This window comes from Syngnathus leptorhynchus, chromosome 2 (assembly GCF_054491065.1).
Source record: "Syngnathus leptorhynchus isolate UIUO chromosome 2, UIUO_Slep, whole genome shotgun sequence".
NCBI lineage: Eukaryota > Metazoa > Chordata > Actinopteri > Syngnathiformes > Syngnathidae > Syngnathus > Syngnathus leptorhynchus.
Genome location: NC_141196.1, coordinates 14991152 through 15006407, shown reverse-complemented (window position 1 = coordinate 15006407; position 15256 = coordinate 14991152). Strand labels below are relative to the sequence as shown.

Below are 15256 nucleotides of genomic sequence, written 5' to 3'. Positions count from 1 at the left end.
CGAATGTTACCAAGAGGTGGTGGGCAGAACAACCACTCACTATAAGTCACGTGAACATGCAATGTGTGTGAGTGTCCTTACACTGACACCCAGAGGCCAAATTTTATATTACAGAACAAGCGAGGCAGGTGATCTGTGTCCATTTACAGCATGCAAAACAAAGCTCCAAGTTAAATCAAAGTTGTCCAAATACCAGCTTTGTTTCCTGTTATACAGAACCCGAAGGAAGCAAAGACATCCTTCACTTTAGTAGCAGAGAAAACCGGTCCATCCAACATTGCACTCCTGTGGCCTACGTATATAAGTTGAAATCCATCATTGGCTTCCTCCGTGATGCAGATATAAAAAAAACACATGCTGGCAAAACCACGTGACTTTTATTGTCTGACATCCATGATGGGAAAGGTTACCCAACTATATCAACAAGAGGTATACGAGGACAACTAGCACAACCATAGCAGTATTTTAACAATTATTTGCTATGAACTGTTTTCATATTTTATCCTCAAGATTTATTTTTCTGATTAGAACGAACGTTTTTCATGTTTCAGCACCATAGACAGCGATAGTTTGAATTCTTTGGACATAAATTAACACCTGTTTTGTCCATCCATCCATCCATCCATCCATTCTCATTATCTGTACCACATGCGCCCACGGGGGTCGTGGGTGAGCTGGAGCCTATCCCAGCAGTCATCGGGCAGTAGGTTACAATTAGATGACAATTAGATTGTGAGAGAATTTTACAATGAGAAAGGGTGTCGACAGAAAGAGAAGAATACAAATCCTCTATGCCATAAAAGTGCAACAATGTCAATAAAAATAATATGTTCTGTATAGCTATGCAGAAAGTATGCTATAAAATTCATTCTTGACAAAGTGTTGCCGTGGAGGATAGAAAATGATTGGTATGTCACAATTTCAACATTAATCCAAGATCATGATCTTTGAATTGTTCAAAATCACATGTCAAGCAAATTTACTGGATCCCAAATGTTTATGTGAGTTTTAAGGTTATCAATTTGAAATGGTAGGAACCATTTTTTATGGAAAGCAAGTCTTCTGGACAAGAGTGATCATATCAACAAACTACAATGTAGATAACTGAGTTGCAGACCAAGTCTGTAGTATTGCTCTTATCACACAAATAGAATCACTGACCACTGGCATAACCTCAGCACCACGGATAGCACCCAACTCTCAGACAATTTAAGGGAAACAGCCCAGTTAAACAAAAGCTATCTATACTTCCATCAAAACTCAAACATGATCACCAGGATCAGAAAGTCACAACTTTGGCAGTGTCAAAATGTGCCAAATTAGTTACAATTCAATACAGCAACTTGCATTTAAATGTGGGATCTATTCTCACATTTGTAATAAAATGTAGTATGTGAATGAGCCTTACCTCGCCAGAAGTGTGTCTCCTGTCAGGGAGCACCAGAGTGTTGGCGTGGCTGCCCGGTACTATGGTGGAGCCGATACTCATTCGGGGTCCAACTAACATGTAGCGTTTGTCTCCCGATCTGTACTGGATGCTGTGACACAGCGTGCCATCATAATTGGTTTCTTGCAGATATTTGGAAGTGTACTCAGTGGATTTGGAGCACTGCATTGCGATCAGCACGATGATGCTGATGACAAAAAGGAGCGACACCGAGCCCAAAGTGATCATCAGGTAAAAAGTCACATTGTCCTCCTCATCCACCGTGGCCGCACTTTTCACGTCGGAAGCCGCAAACGCCTCTTTGGGCTCCACGAGTTTGACGGTCACCGTAGCCGTCGCCGAGAGCGATACGTTGCCATTGTCTTTGACCAGGATGAGCAAGTGGTGCTCGGCCTCGTCCGTCTCCGTCAAGGAGCGAAGTGTTCTGATCTGGCCCGTGTAGCGGTCCAAAGAAAACAGACTGTGATCGCTGACTCGCTGCAGCGAAAAGAGCAACCAGCCGTTATAGCCAATGTCGGCGTCGTAGGCTCTGACTTTGGTCACCAAGTCTCCCCCTTTGATGTTGCGGGGAATCTCCTCCACACCTTGGGCAGAACCATTGGAGCTGAGTGGATACAGGATGACTGGAGTGTTGTCGTTCTGATCCAGAATGAACACCTTGACTGTCACGTTGCTGCTCAGTGGAGGACTTCCACTATCCCTGGCCACCACTTGGAACTGGAAACTTTTCAATGTCTCAAAGTCAAAACTTTTCAGTGCCATTACTTCCCCAGTTTCTGGGTTGATGTTCAGAAATGAGAACAATTTAGTGTCTGCACTTCCTTCTCTTACAATATGATAAGAAATGAGAGCATTGTCAGCTTCATCCTTATCTGAAGCTTTCACTGAAAACACAGAGGCTCCAGGTGTGTTGTTTTCAGTAATATAAAATGTATAAGGGCTGGATGAAAATTCTGGACTGTTGTCATTTACATCTGACACGACAACAGTTATGGTCTTTTCGGTTGAGAACACTGGCTCATTTGTGTCCTTTGCAGTGATGGTGACCTCATATTGAGAAACATGCTCCCGATCCAGTTGGGATTTTGTGACTACAGAGTACATGTTTTCTTGTAAAGATGGCGATAAAGTAAAAGGAACATCTTGTTTGATGGCACACAGCACTTTTCCATTTATTCCAGAGTCTAAGTCACTGACACTAATCAGAGCTACAGTGGTTCCTATCTTTGCATCCTCCTTTATGGAATTAGAAAAAGACGTTACCTCTATTTCGGGCGCATTATCATTAACATCAGTGACAGTTATCAAGACACTCTTATCTGTTCTAAGTGGAGCTTGTCCCTTATCAGATGCCTGTATGTCAATTTCATAGCTTTTACTTGCTTCAAAATCAAGGTTACCTATCACTTTAATTTCACCAGTGTTTGAGTCAATACTGAAATACTCCATCACTTTTAAATCCACCTCCTTACCAAATGAATAGACTACTTCACCATTCGCGCCTTGGTCCGTATCTGTCGCATTTACTTGAATCACAATAGTGCCAACTGGTACGTTTTCATTCAGGGAGGCAGAATAAACCTCCTTGTCAAACACAGGAGAGTTATCATTCACATCGAGGACATCTACAGTTAATTCTATGGAGCCTGACTTGGGAGGCTTCCCCCCGTCTACTGCTGTCAAACGCAGACGTTGTCTCCCTGTTGTCTCTCTGTCCAACTGCTTGAGCAGGACTAAAAATGGCACTTTACGGTCCTCGCCTCTGTCTTTTACCTCAACGCGAAAATATTCATTTTGACTGAGTTTATATTGCTGAATGGAAAACTGGCCCACATCGGGGTCTCGCGCCGCTTGGAGTTGGAAACGAGCCCCTGGCATAGCTGACTCTGATATTTCAAGCTTTTTTCCTTTTTCTAGAAAAACAGGCGAGTGGTCATTGATGTCTAATATTTCCACGGCAACATAGTGCACCTCTAGTGGATTTTCAAGCACTGTTTTCAGGTTGATCACACAAGGGCTGATGCGTTCACACGCCTCCTCTCTGTCTATCCTCCTCGCGACATATAAGATGCCATCGTCCTGGTTCACCTCCACAAAGGGCTCAGCTGTGCCGGCCACGATGCGGTATCCTCGTCCTTTAAGCGCGCCCTTATCCAGCCCCAAATCCTTCGCTATGTTCCCGACCACAGTTCCCTCTTGAACCTCCTCTGATATGGAATATCTGAGCTGTGCACATGCTCCATTGCACAGAATAAGGACCAAACACAGCCACCAGCGTCGCTCCCTCCTACCTCCGCATCGTCTTTGTTCCATACCGTGCAGATGACAAATTATAATCCTTCTGATTTGCTATGTCCAACAAAAGACAAGTGTGTGCTTTTTCTAAATAAACCACAAAAAATAATGAAGCAGTTCCAGTCCCAGGCTTGAGAATAAAAATTGCAATCGCTAATTTTGACACTGCACCGCCCAAGAACCATTTGAGAAATAACACAAACGAGGTGCTCGGCTCTGAAAAGGGACCGTGACGTAAAGTAGTGCAAGACGCTCAATTGTATTGGGCTAGGCTGACCCCTACTGTCGAATAAACGTAACATACTATCATACAATCATGAACAACGCGTCTCAAGCAAAAAGCTGTAAATGATTTAAATGCGCTGTTTTCTGCAGGAGTACACACAGCACTTCCGCTCAAAATGAACGAGTCAATTTGGAAACTACACAAACAGACAGAGGGAGACAAAATCCTTTGACAAATTCACACACTTTCATGTTATTCTTTGAAACTATAAGACAGCAAATGAAACCGCATTCAAATTTTCCTAATCGGGTGTTAGCAGCAAAACACTTATGTACCCACGCATGCAATATAAGAGGCCAACAAGGAAATACTGTAGTTGAGGGGAAACGCTAGTCTGTTCTTTTTGTGTAAATCCGCAAAAAGAAAAACACATTTTCATTTACGAACAACGTAAATGTAAACCTTTGAACCATTTCTCATTAGGCAGCAAGTATTCAAACAAGTTATATCCTCCACATTCTTCCATCTAGAGATTCAACATCTCTGTTAACAACAAAAGATATATGTACATAATAGAGTTCAGCAGTGCTCAATCAGCACTATATGCAAATAGGGAGTCAAATAATTGAGGAAACACATTTGCATTCATGCTACTGTCTCATGTTAATTTTACCAACACGCATCCATAACTCTATGAAGAGCATGACCAAGTGGATTTATAGCAATCCAACAAGCAATTAAGCAATGCCATGAAAAACACTGCAAGTGAAAAAAACCTTACCTCGCCAGAAGTATGTCTCCTGTCAGGGAGCACCAGCGTGTTGGCATGGCTGCCCGGTACTATGGTGGAGCCGATACTCATTCGGGGTCCAACTAACATGTAGCGTTTGTCTCCCGATCTGTACTGGATGCTGTGGCATAGCGTGCCATCATAATTGGTTTCTTGCAGATATTTGGAAGTGTACTCAGTGGATTTGGAGCACTGCATGGCAATCAGCACGATGATGCTGATGACGAAAAGGAGTGAGACTGAGCCCAAAGTGATCATAAGGTAAAAAGTCACATTATCCTCCTCGTCCACCGTGGCCGCACTTTTTACGTCGGAAGCTGAAAAAGCCTCTTTGGGTTCTACGAGTTTGACGGTCACGGTAGCCGTCGCCGAGAGCGACACGTTGCCGTTGTCTTTGACCAGGACGACCAGGCGATGCTCAACCTCGTCTGTCTCCGTCAAGGAGCGAAGTGTTCTGATCTGGCCTGTGTAGCGGTCCAAAGAAAACAGACTGTGGTCGCTGACTTGCTGCAGCGAAAAGAGTAACCAGCCGTTATAGCCGATGTCAGCATCGTAGGCTCGGACTTTGGTCACCAAGTCTCCCCCTTTGATGTTGCGGGGAATCTCCTCCACACCTTGGGCAGAACCATTGGAGCTGAGTGGATACAGGATGACTGGAGCGTTGTCGTTCTGATCCAGAATGAACACCTTGACTGTCACGTTGCTGCTCAGTGGAGGACTCCCACCATCCCTGGCCACCACTTGGAACTGGAAACTTTTCAGCGTCTCAAAGTCAAAACTTTTTAAGGCTGAGATCTGTCCATTTTCACTATTCATACTTAGAAATGAAGACAGTGTGTTGTCATTTCTAAGAATGTGATATGAAATGACAGCATTTTCATTGTCATCTTGATCAAAGGCTTTGACGGAAAAGATGGCGGCACCTGCATCGTTGCCCTCGGTGACATAGAAAGTGTAAGGACTGGATGAAAACTCGGGACTGTTATCGTTCACATCTGAAATGAAAACACTGATTGTCTTTTGAGACGAGAGTGCAGGTTGACCGGCATCTCTTGCAACTACGGTTATATCATAGTGGGACCTTTTCTCCCTGTCTAGAGGTGATTTGGTCACTAAAGAAAACATTTTGTCTTGTAATGACGGCGACAAAGTAAAAAGAACATCCTCATTTATGGAGCAAAGAACTTTCCCATTATGGCCAGAATCCAAGTCAGTCACACTTATTAGAGCAACTGTAGTCCCAGGCCTGGAATCTTCAGGGATAGAACTGGAAAATGACGTCACTTCAATCTCAGGTGCATTGTCATTGATGTCAAGTACTTTGATGATGATGCTTTTTTCTGTCGTCAGCGGGACAAAACCTTTATCTGATGCTTGGATTTCAATTTGAAACATGTCATTCTCCTCATAGTCTATAGGACCTTTCACAACTATTTCACCCATTTGTGTGATATCAAATAAATCCATAATATTTTGACTCATACTATTGCTGAAAGAATAAATTACTTCTCCATTTGATCCTTCATCTAAATCAGTTGCATTCACTTGTATGACAGTTGTTCCTATTGGGGCATTTTCATTGAGCATTACAGAATAAACATCTTTAGAGAAAACGGGTGCATTATCATTAACATCTAACACATTAATGAAAACATTCATTTCACCTGTTTTAGGAGGTTTTCCCCCATCCATTGCCATTAACACTAGCGTTAGGTACCCAGTTGTCTCCCTATCTAATGTTTTTTTAACCACCAATATGGGGATTTTTCCATCTTTCCCTCGATCTTTAACTTCTAAACCAAAATAATTATTCTCACTGAGTTTATAATGCTGAACAGAAAACTGACCACTGTCTCCATCCTGAGAAGCTTTCATCTGAAACCTTGCTCCTGGCAACACCGATTCATAAATATCTAGTTTTGTTTCTTCCTCAGGAAAACTGGGAGAATGGTCGTTTACATCCAGCACCTCCACTCCAACATAGTGGACCTCAAGTGGGTTTTCGAGCACGGTTTTTAAGTTGATCAAACACGTACTGCTTTGCGGGCACTCCTTTTCCCTGTCGATCTTCTTGCTGACATAAAGGACGCCGTCGGTTTGACTCACATGAAAAAGAGGCTCCGCAGTACTTGAAACAATCCGATACTTGCGCTCTTTCAGCGTATTTCTATCCAATCCGAGGTCTTTTGCAACATTTCCAACCACAGTTCCTCCATCGACCTCCTCGGAGATGGAGTATCTTAATTGCGCCGAAGTCACGCTGCACAAAAGCACCGCAGCCGCGCACCAGAGAAAACAGCGGCTCACCCAATCCTGCGCGCCCCTTTGTTCCATGCTGATGCGAAAAAACATCACTGCAGGTCCATTCTAAGAAAATCAGTTGTCCTTGGGTAAGTAAACTAACAAATATTTAGTGCATCAAAGTCTTCTTCCACGAAGCCAACTGGCTGAGAAATAAGGACAGCGAGACAAGTGACACTGAATAGCCAGACACAGAGATCAGCCAGCGCGAATGTTACCAAGAGGTGGTGGGCAGAACAGCAGTTTCCTACGTGAAGTCACGTGATCAACAAATACGTACGTGTCCTCACACTGACACCTGGCGACTCAATACCACACTGCAGAACAGAAGAGGAGGCCAAACGAGATTTTGAAAGATGCAGCAAAGTTCTGATTCGCAACAACGAAGCAAAACATTCTGCAGTGTACACACGTGACTTCAAAATAAAAAAATGGCAGTTCCTTCCCCATCCTATTTTCATGTATTCTTGGTTTCACATGACAATATTTATCTGATTTATCACTATTGTATTCATAATGCATGAAAAACATATGGCAGAGAGCTGATTTAAAATGGCATTATACAAAATACTGAGACAAATCTTACAAATTCAACCAGCGAATCATTCAAAATCAAGACTAGAGTTTTTTTTTTTTTTTTTTTTAATTCCTTCCCTTGCCTTATGATATGTGGTTTTGACATCTATTCTGCTGGATCCCGTTAGCAAGAAAATAAACCTAATGATTTGTCCCTTAAGTTTATATCAAAAGTATTACAGCTCATTTCAATGTTAAGTATACACAATAGTGAACATGTGAAGCAACTACTACACTGTAAATAAAAGACTCACACAAGTCAAGACAGTAGTATTCTCTGTAAACAAATGCAAAATTACTAAGCACAAGCAGGACTTCAGCACTGGTATGGCTTCAGCACCACGGATAGCACCACTCCCTCTGAGCGTTTAACATGCCCTACTTACGTCCTTTGAACTCAACAACAACTTGAACACGCTAATCAGGATCAAAATATCACTGACGGTCACGGGCAGGCTGGAGCCTTTCCCAGCAGTCATCGGGCGGTAGGCGGGGGACACCCTGAAGCGGTTGCCAGCCAATCGCATGGCACACAGAGACAAAGATTCGCGCACACACACTCGCACTTATGGGCAATTTGGAGTGATCAATCAGTTTATCAAGCATGTTTTTGGGATGTAAAAGGAAACCAGAAAAGCCACGGAGGCCCGGCCGAGGAGAACATGCAAAGTCCATACCGAACGGGCCGGAGGTGAAATCGAACTCGCAACCTCTGAATTGTGATGCGCTAACCAGTGCACTACCCAGCCACCGCACGCAATGTCAGAAAATGTTATTTGGGTCACAATTCAATCAACCAACTTTTGCGTTTCAACGTGGCATATTCTCTCATAGTCATAATAAAATGTAATATGTTAATGATTCTTACCTCCCCGGAAGTGTTTCTCCTGTCAGGGAGCACCAGCGTGTTGGCGTGGCTGCCCGGTACTATGGTGGAGCCGATACTCATTCGGGGTCCAACTAACATGTAGCGTTTGTCTCCCGATCTGTACTGGATACTATGACACAGCGTGCCATCATAATTGGTTTCTTGCAGATATTTGGAAGTGTACTCAGTGGATTTGGAGCACTGCATGGCGATCAGCACGATGATGCTGATGACAAAAAGGAGCGACACCGACCCCAAAGTAATCATGAGGTAAAAAGTCACATTGTCCTCCTCGTCCACCGTGGCCACACTTTTCACGTCGGAAGCCGCAAAGGCCTCTTTGGGCTCCACGAGTTTGATGGTCACGGTAGCCGTCGCCGAGAGCGACACGTTGCCATTGTCTTTGACCAGGATGAGCAGGCGATGCTCGGCCTCGTCCGTCTCCGTCAGGGAGCGAAGTGTTCTGACCTGGCCCGTGTAGCGGTCCAAAGAAAACAGACTGTGGTCGCTGACTCGCTGCAGCGAATAGAGCAACCAGCCGTTATAGCCGATGTCGGCGTCGTAGGCTCGCACTTTGGTCACCAAGTCTCCCCCTTTGATGTTGCGGGGAATCTCCTCCACACCTTGGGCAGAACCGTTGGAGCTGACCGGATACAGGATGACTGGAGCATTGTCGTTCTGATCCAGAATGAACACCTTCACTGTCACGTTGCTGCTCAGGGGAGGATTTCCACTATCCGTGGCCACCACTTGGAACTGGAAGCTTTTCAGCGTCTCAAAGTCAAAACTTTTTAGTGCCAGAATTTCTCCCGTTTCCGAATTGATATTCAGAAATGATGTGTGCCCATTTTCCTTTGCTATGTTTCTCAGAATGTGATAAGAAATTAGGGCGTTTTCCCCTTCGTCACGATCAAACGCTTTTACAGAAAATACTGAATCCCCTGGTTTGTTATTTTCACTAATGTAGAAAGTGTAAGGACTCAATAAAAATTCCGGGCTGTTATCATTAGTGTCTGAAACAAAAACACTGATAATCTGCTCGGAGGTTAGAGGTGGTTGACCCGAGTCTTTAGCAGTTATTGTTATCTCATATTCCTGTTTTTGTTCCCTGTCAAGCTGGGATTTAGTAACAACAGCATACATGTTATCCTGCATCGATGCAGTCAACATAAAAGGAGACTCTTCCGAAACATGACTTATTATTTTGCCGTTAAGGCCGGAGTCTAAATCTGTAACACTGATTAGAGCTACAGTTGTCCCGGGTCGAGAGTCCTCAGAAACTGCACGAGACAAAGACGTCACTTCTATCTCTGGACGATTATCATTCACGTCAATAATTTTAATAATGACACTTTTATCTGTTTTGAATGGAATACTTCCTTTATCTGATGCCTGGATGTCAATATCATAGCTGTCTTGCTCCTCAAAATCAACATTACCCTTCACAATAATCTCCCCAGTGTCAGGCTCAATGTCAAATAATTGCCTAATTTTATCTTTGACGTCACTTCCGAACGAATAAACAACCTCCCCGTTGGAGCCGAAATCAGAGTCTGTAGCATTAACTTGAATGACAGTCGTACCCAAGGGAGCGTTCTCTTGCAGCGTTACAGAATAAGTCTCTTTAGTGAACACCGGCATGTTGTCATTCACGTCCAGAACATCAATGAGGATTTCAACCGAGCCTGTTTTGGGGGGTGTACCCCCATCAATGGCTGTCAGCACCAGTTTATGGTTGCGTTTGCTCTCTCTGTCAAGCTGCCTCTGCAACTGCAAAATTGGCGTTTTGCCGTCTCGCCCTCGATCTTTTACCTCCAAGCGGAAGTGATCATTTTGGCTGATTTTGTACTGTTGCACGGAGTTTACCCCGCCGTCCGGGTCATATGCATTTTGCAGCTGATATTTAGCACCCGGTAGAGCGGACTCGCTTATTTCCAGTCGTTTTGTCTTCTCCGGGAACGTGGGGGAGTGGTCGTTTATATCTATTATTTCCACTGTGATATAATGCACCTCCATTGGGTTGTCAAGTACGGTTTTAATATTAATCAGGCACGCACTGCTCTCCTTACAAACCTCCTCACGATCAATTTTACGGTTTGCATAAAGGGCTCCGTCGTTCTCATTTACCTTAAAAAGGCGTTCACTCGAGCTGGACATAATGCGGAATCCCCTCTGCTTTATTGAAGCCAGCTCTATTCCTAAATCCTTCGCAACATTCCCAACAAAAGTCCCCTCATTGAGCTCCTCGGATATGGAATATCGGAGTTGTGCGGAAGCAGTATGGACGAATAAAAACAGCGCCAAGACTCCGAGCAAAGGCCGACGCTCCCGTCCTCTTTGTTCCATGTTGTGCGGCCAAATTAGAAATCCAAACATGTCCAAAATGTCCCCGTTTTTCTAGAATATTTTCCTCATTACAGCCCGAAAAAATAATGGCATCATCAGGGCCCTTCTTTCGTTTTTAAAATGAAAAGGAATGCAGGGATATTAACAATTGTAAAATGATCTCCGTGGGTTAGTCCAAACGTGTCAGCTGAATCCTGTATAACCACCAAACTGAATAGTGAATGGGCGGACTCAATTTGCGCGTATCAACGTCAAATGCCTTATATGGTAACATACTGCCTCCTAGTGAATGTGTGGGAAACACATTTAATTTACCTCCGAAAACACCAAGCTCTTGCAAATGCTAACAAACGTTTGGAGTATTGAGCTCCACAAATGTAAATAAAAAATACACTGTTATCAAACTATGACCAAAAAATGTGGATTAACTAGCAATCGGATGGAATACCAAGCCAGCGAGAGATATGTTGTATTTTGTTGAAGGAAAATTAATGTCCTTTTGATAGCATACAAAAATAACCACTCATTCATTCATTCATTCATTCATTCATTCATTCATTCATGTCCCTCCTTGAAGAATTTATGATCAGTCCCTATTCCACGAATATCCACAATCCTGCAGGCTATGCACGAGATATAGACAGAAGACAAACCACTTGCCATCACAGCATAGCACACCAGGCGTAGAAACCACATTTTATTATTTATAATAAATCCAACAAATATGTACGTCAAATATTCTGATCCACTCGTGATCCTCGTCAGCACACAAACATGCGACACTGCATCATTTTAAGTGAAAATATACGAAACCAAAAGCATAACAGGTGTGATGCAATTAACAATACTGAATTGCACAATACTTAATTATTGCACTGTAAACTCATGCCAATATGAGATGTTCTCTTATTTGTACCGCATAAAATCTGTGGATATAAAACGAGATGTTTCCAGCACCATGGACAGCGACACTGCAGTGGAAGTGGGCTTGATCGACAGAAACCACTTTTTGTTCCCTCATCTTTGTATTCTCTGCATTCTTGGAATGTGGTGACCCAATAATGTTAGATCTACTTCATTATAGATGGTATAATGTATGTCCAGTACCTAGCCATCCCAATCATTTACCTCTGTAAAATGAGAAGCAAAATGCAGCAGCAAAATGTCTTACTGCCTCGCGTTTTTTAAGCATACTTCAAACTACAACAATAACACAATTTGCTCAACATTTAGATACTATAACTATCTTAAAAATAATGTGTGAGACTTTGTGTTGGGGAATAACATACTTCCAGGTAAGTTTAGATCATGGCATGGTCAATGAGCCTATTAGCAGTGATGTTCCGAGTATTGGTTTCTTGCTTTCGCTGCTATCCATTTTACATTCCTATTAACAAAAGACAAGCTTTATCAAATGTAATAAAACAAAAGTAAAAAGATAGAAAAAAGATAGAAAGAAAGATAGAAAGGTCAAGTCCCAAACAACGGTTGGTCCCAAACAACACTTATGACAATCACTGTGTTGAACCAATCTAAACTAAAACTACTCAACAGATGAACTAAACCACAGCAGTAAATGTTGCAGGAGACTACAATTCTTAGAAAAACTGTCTTACCTCGCCAGAGGTGTGTCTCCTGTCAGGGAGCACCAGCGTGTTGGCGTGGCTGCCTGGTACTATGGTGGAGCCGATACTCATTCTAGGTCCGACTAACATGTAGCGTTTGTCTCCCGATCTGTACTGGATGCTGTGACATAGCGTGCCATCATAATTGGTTTCTTGCAGATATTTGGAAGTGTACTCGGTGGATTTGGAGCACTGCATGGCGATCAGCACGATGATACAGATGATAAAAAGGAGTGACACCGCGCCCAAAGTGATCATCAGGTAAAAAGTCACACTGTCCTCCTCGTCCACCGTGGCCACACTTTTCACGTCGGAAGCCGCAAAAGCCTCTTTGGGCTCCACGAGTTTGACAGTCACAGTAGCCGTCGCCGAGAGAGACACGTTGCCGTTATCTTTGACCAGGACGAGCAGGCGATGCTCGGCCTCGTCCGTTTCAGTCAAGGAGCGAAGCGTTCTGATCTGGCCCGTGTAGCGGTCCAAAGAAAACAGACTGTGGTCGCTGACTCGCTGCAGCGAAAAGAGCAACCAGCCGTTATAGCCGATGTCGGCGTCGTAGGCTCTGACTTTGGTCACCAAGTCTCCCCCTTTGATGTTGCGGGGAATCTCCTCCACACCTTGGGCAGAACCATTGGAGCTGAGTGGATACAGGATGACTGGAGCGTTGTCGTTCTGATCCAGAATGAACACCTTCACTGTCACGTTGGTGCTCAGGGGAGGACTCCCACCATCGGTGGCCACCACTTGGAACTGGAAACTTTTCAGTGTCTCAAAGTCAAAACTTTTCAGTGCTGAAATTTGTCCATTTTCTGAATTGATATTCAGACTGTGCAAGTAAACGTGTTCCTTTTCTCTTCCCTCTCTTAAAATATGATATGAAATGAGGGCATTATCACCTTCGTCATGGTCAAATGCGCTCACGGAAAACACTGATTGACCTGGAGGATTGTTTTCAGTAACATAAAATGTGTAAGGACGCGAGGAAAACTCTGGACTGTTGTCATTCACATCTGACACAACAATAGTTATGCTTTTGTCAGAGGACAAAGACGGCACACCTCCATCCCTTGCAACTACTGTAAAATCATATGTGGATTGCTGTTCTCTATCCAATGCCGATTTTGTAACTATAGAATACATGTTATCTTGAGTTGAAGGTGACAATATAAAGGGAACGTTTTTACTGAGTGAGCAAATGACTTTTCCATTCAGACCAGAGTCTTTATCAAGAACACTAATTAATGCTACTGTGGTTCCTGGTCTTGAATCTTCTGCTATTGCTCTGGAAAATGATGTCACCTCTATCTGTGGAGTGTTGTCATTCAAATCAATTATTTTTACAACGACACTTTTTTCGGTCTGAAAAGGAGCAGATCCCTTATCTGAAGCCTGTATGTCAATTTCATAGCTCTCCTCTAATTCAGAATCAATCCGACCTTGTACAGTAATTACACCTGAATGGAGATCTACACGGAACAATTCACGTATTCTACTATTTACATTATTACTTAATGTATAGATAATTTCACTGTTACTGCCCTCATCTAAATCAGTGGCATTCACTTGTATAACAGTTGTGCCAATTGGAGCATTTTCATGAAGAAGCACAGAATAATTTTCTTCAGTGAAAACAGGCATATTATCATTAACATCCAAAACATGCACCCATATTTCAGCAGTTCCGGATCTACTCGGTTTTCCTCCGTCAACGGCTGACAGGAGCAATTTGTGTTTGCTCTTTGTTTCTCTGTCGAGCGACTTGAACAGCACTAAAATGGGTATTTTACCATCTTTTCCTCGTTCTTTCACTTCCAAACGAAAATGGTCATTAGCACTGAGTTTATACTCCTGGATGGAAAAAGGCCCGACGTCGGGGTCGTGTGCAGCTTGCAACTGGAGGCGCAATCCAGGCAAAGCAGACTCTGAAATTTCCAAACGTGACGCGTTCACGGAAAAGCTCGGAGAGTGGTCGTTAATGTCCAGCACCTCTACGCTCACGTAGTGGATTTCGAGTGGGTTTTCCAACAATGTTTTGAGTTGGATCACACACACGCTGCTCCGCTCGCACACCTTCTCCCTGTCGATGACTCGGTCAACATACAGCAGCCCGTCTCCATTGTTGACGCTAAAAAACGGCTCTGATGAGCCCTCCACGATGCGGTATCCTCTCTCTTTCAGCGTGGCTTTGTCGAGCCCCAAATCTTTTGCGATGTTCCCCACAACACTTCCTTCTTTCACCTCTTCCGCGATGGAATATCTGATCTGTGCGCAACCTCTACTCCACGACAAAATAAAGGAAGCAAAAAAAGCAAACAGTCGCCTTTGTCTTCCAGTTAAGCCACGTCCTTTATATTTCATCATGGTGAAGCAATGGTAACCGTGTGGTCAAAAATATTCATTTGCCAAATCGGAATATATTCGAACAATATTTTTGAAGTCCTCATACAGCACTGACTATAGCCACCGTGTGCGCCCAGAATGCGCCAAGCACTATTGTGTAAAAACCCACCCGACAAAGGGGAGGATCATTTCTGACAAAGAGATTCTCACGGCGCACATTTGTGCTCGCATACTGACACCAAGTGATCGCCTCCAGAAAGTGGGATCAATAAATTTCAAGAGTCATCTAAACACACAGCCGCCAAATATCGGAAATTAAACAAGATTTCGAACGAACATAAGAATGAATGAATGAATCAATCAATCAATAAATACTTGCGCAATCTCGCTAAAAGAAGAAGGCAACATTTGGCCGTCTGATTCAGCATCACATTGGATACTTAAA

At 43.4% G+C, this 15256-nt stretch overlaps 1 protein-coding gene and 4 pseudogenes across 1 annotated transcript in view; all 5 read right to left on the bottom strand.

Annotated features, from left to right (window-relative positions):
• Positions 1-15256, bottom strand: part of LOC147060948 (protocadherin alpha-5-like) — a 133491-nt gene that overhangs the window by 87316 nt on the left and 30919 nt on the right. The window lies entirely within an intron of this gene.
• Positions 1149-3907, bottom strand: LOC147060960 (protocadherin alpha-8 pseudogene; annotated as a pseudogene).
• Positions 4562-7110, bottom strand: LOC147060959 (protocadherin alpha-6 pseudogene; annotated as a pseudogene).
• Positions 8410-11597, bottom strand: LOC147060958 (protocadherin alpha-13 pseudogene; annotated as a pseudogene).
• On the bottom strand, positions 12356-15000 carry LOC147060957 (protocadherin alpha-8 pseudogene; annotated as a pseudogene).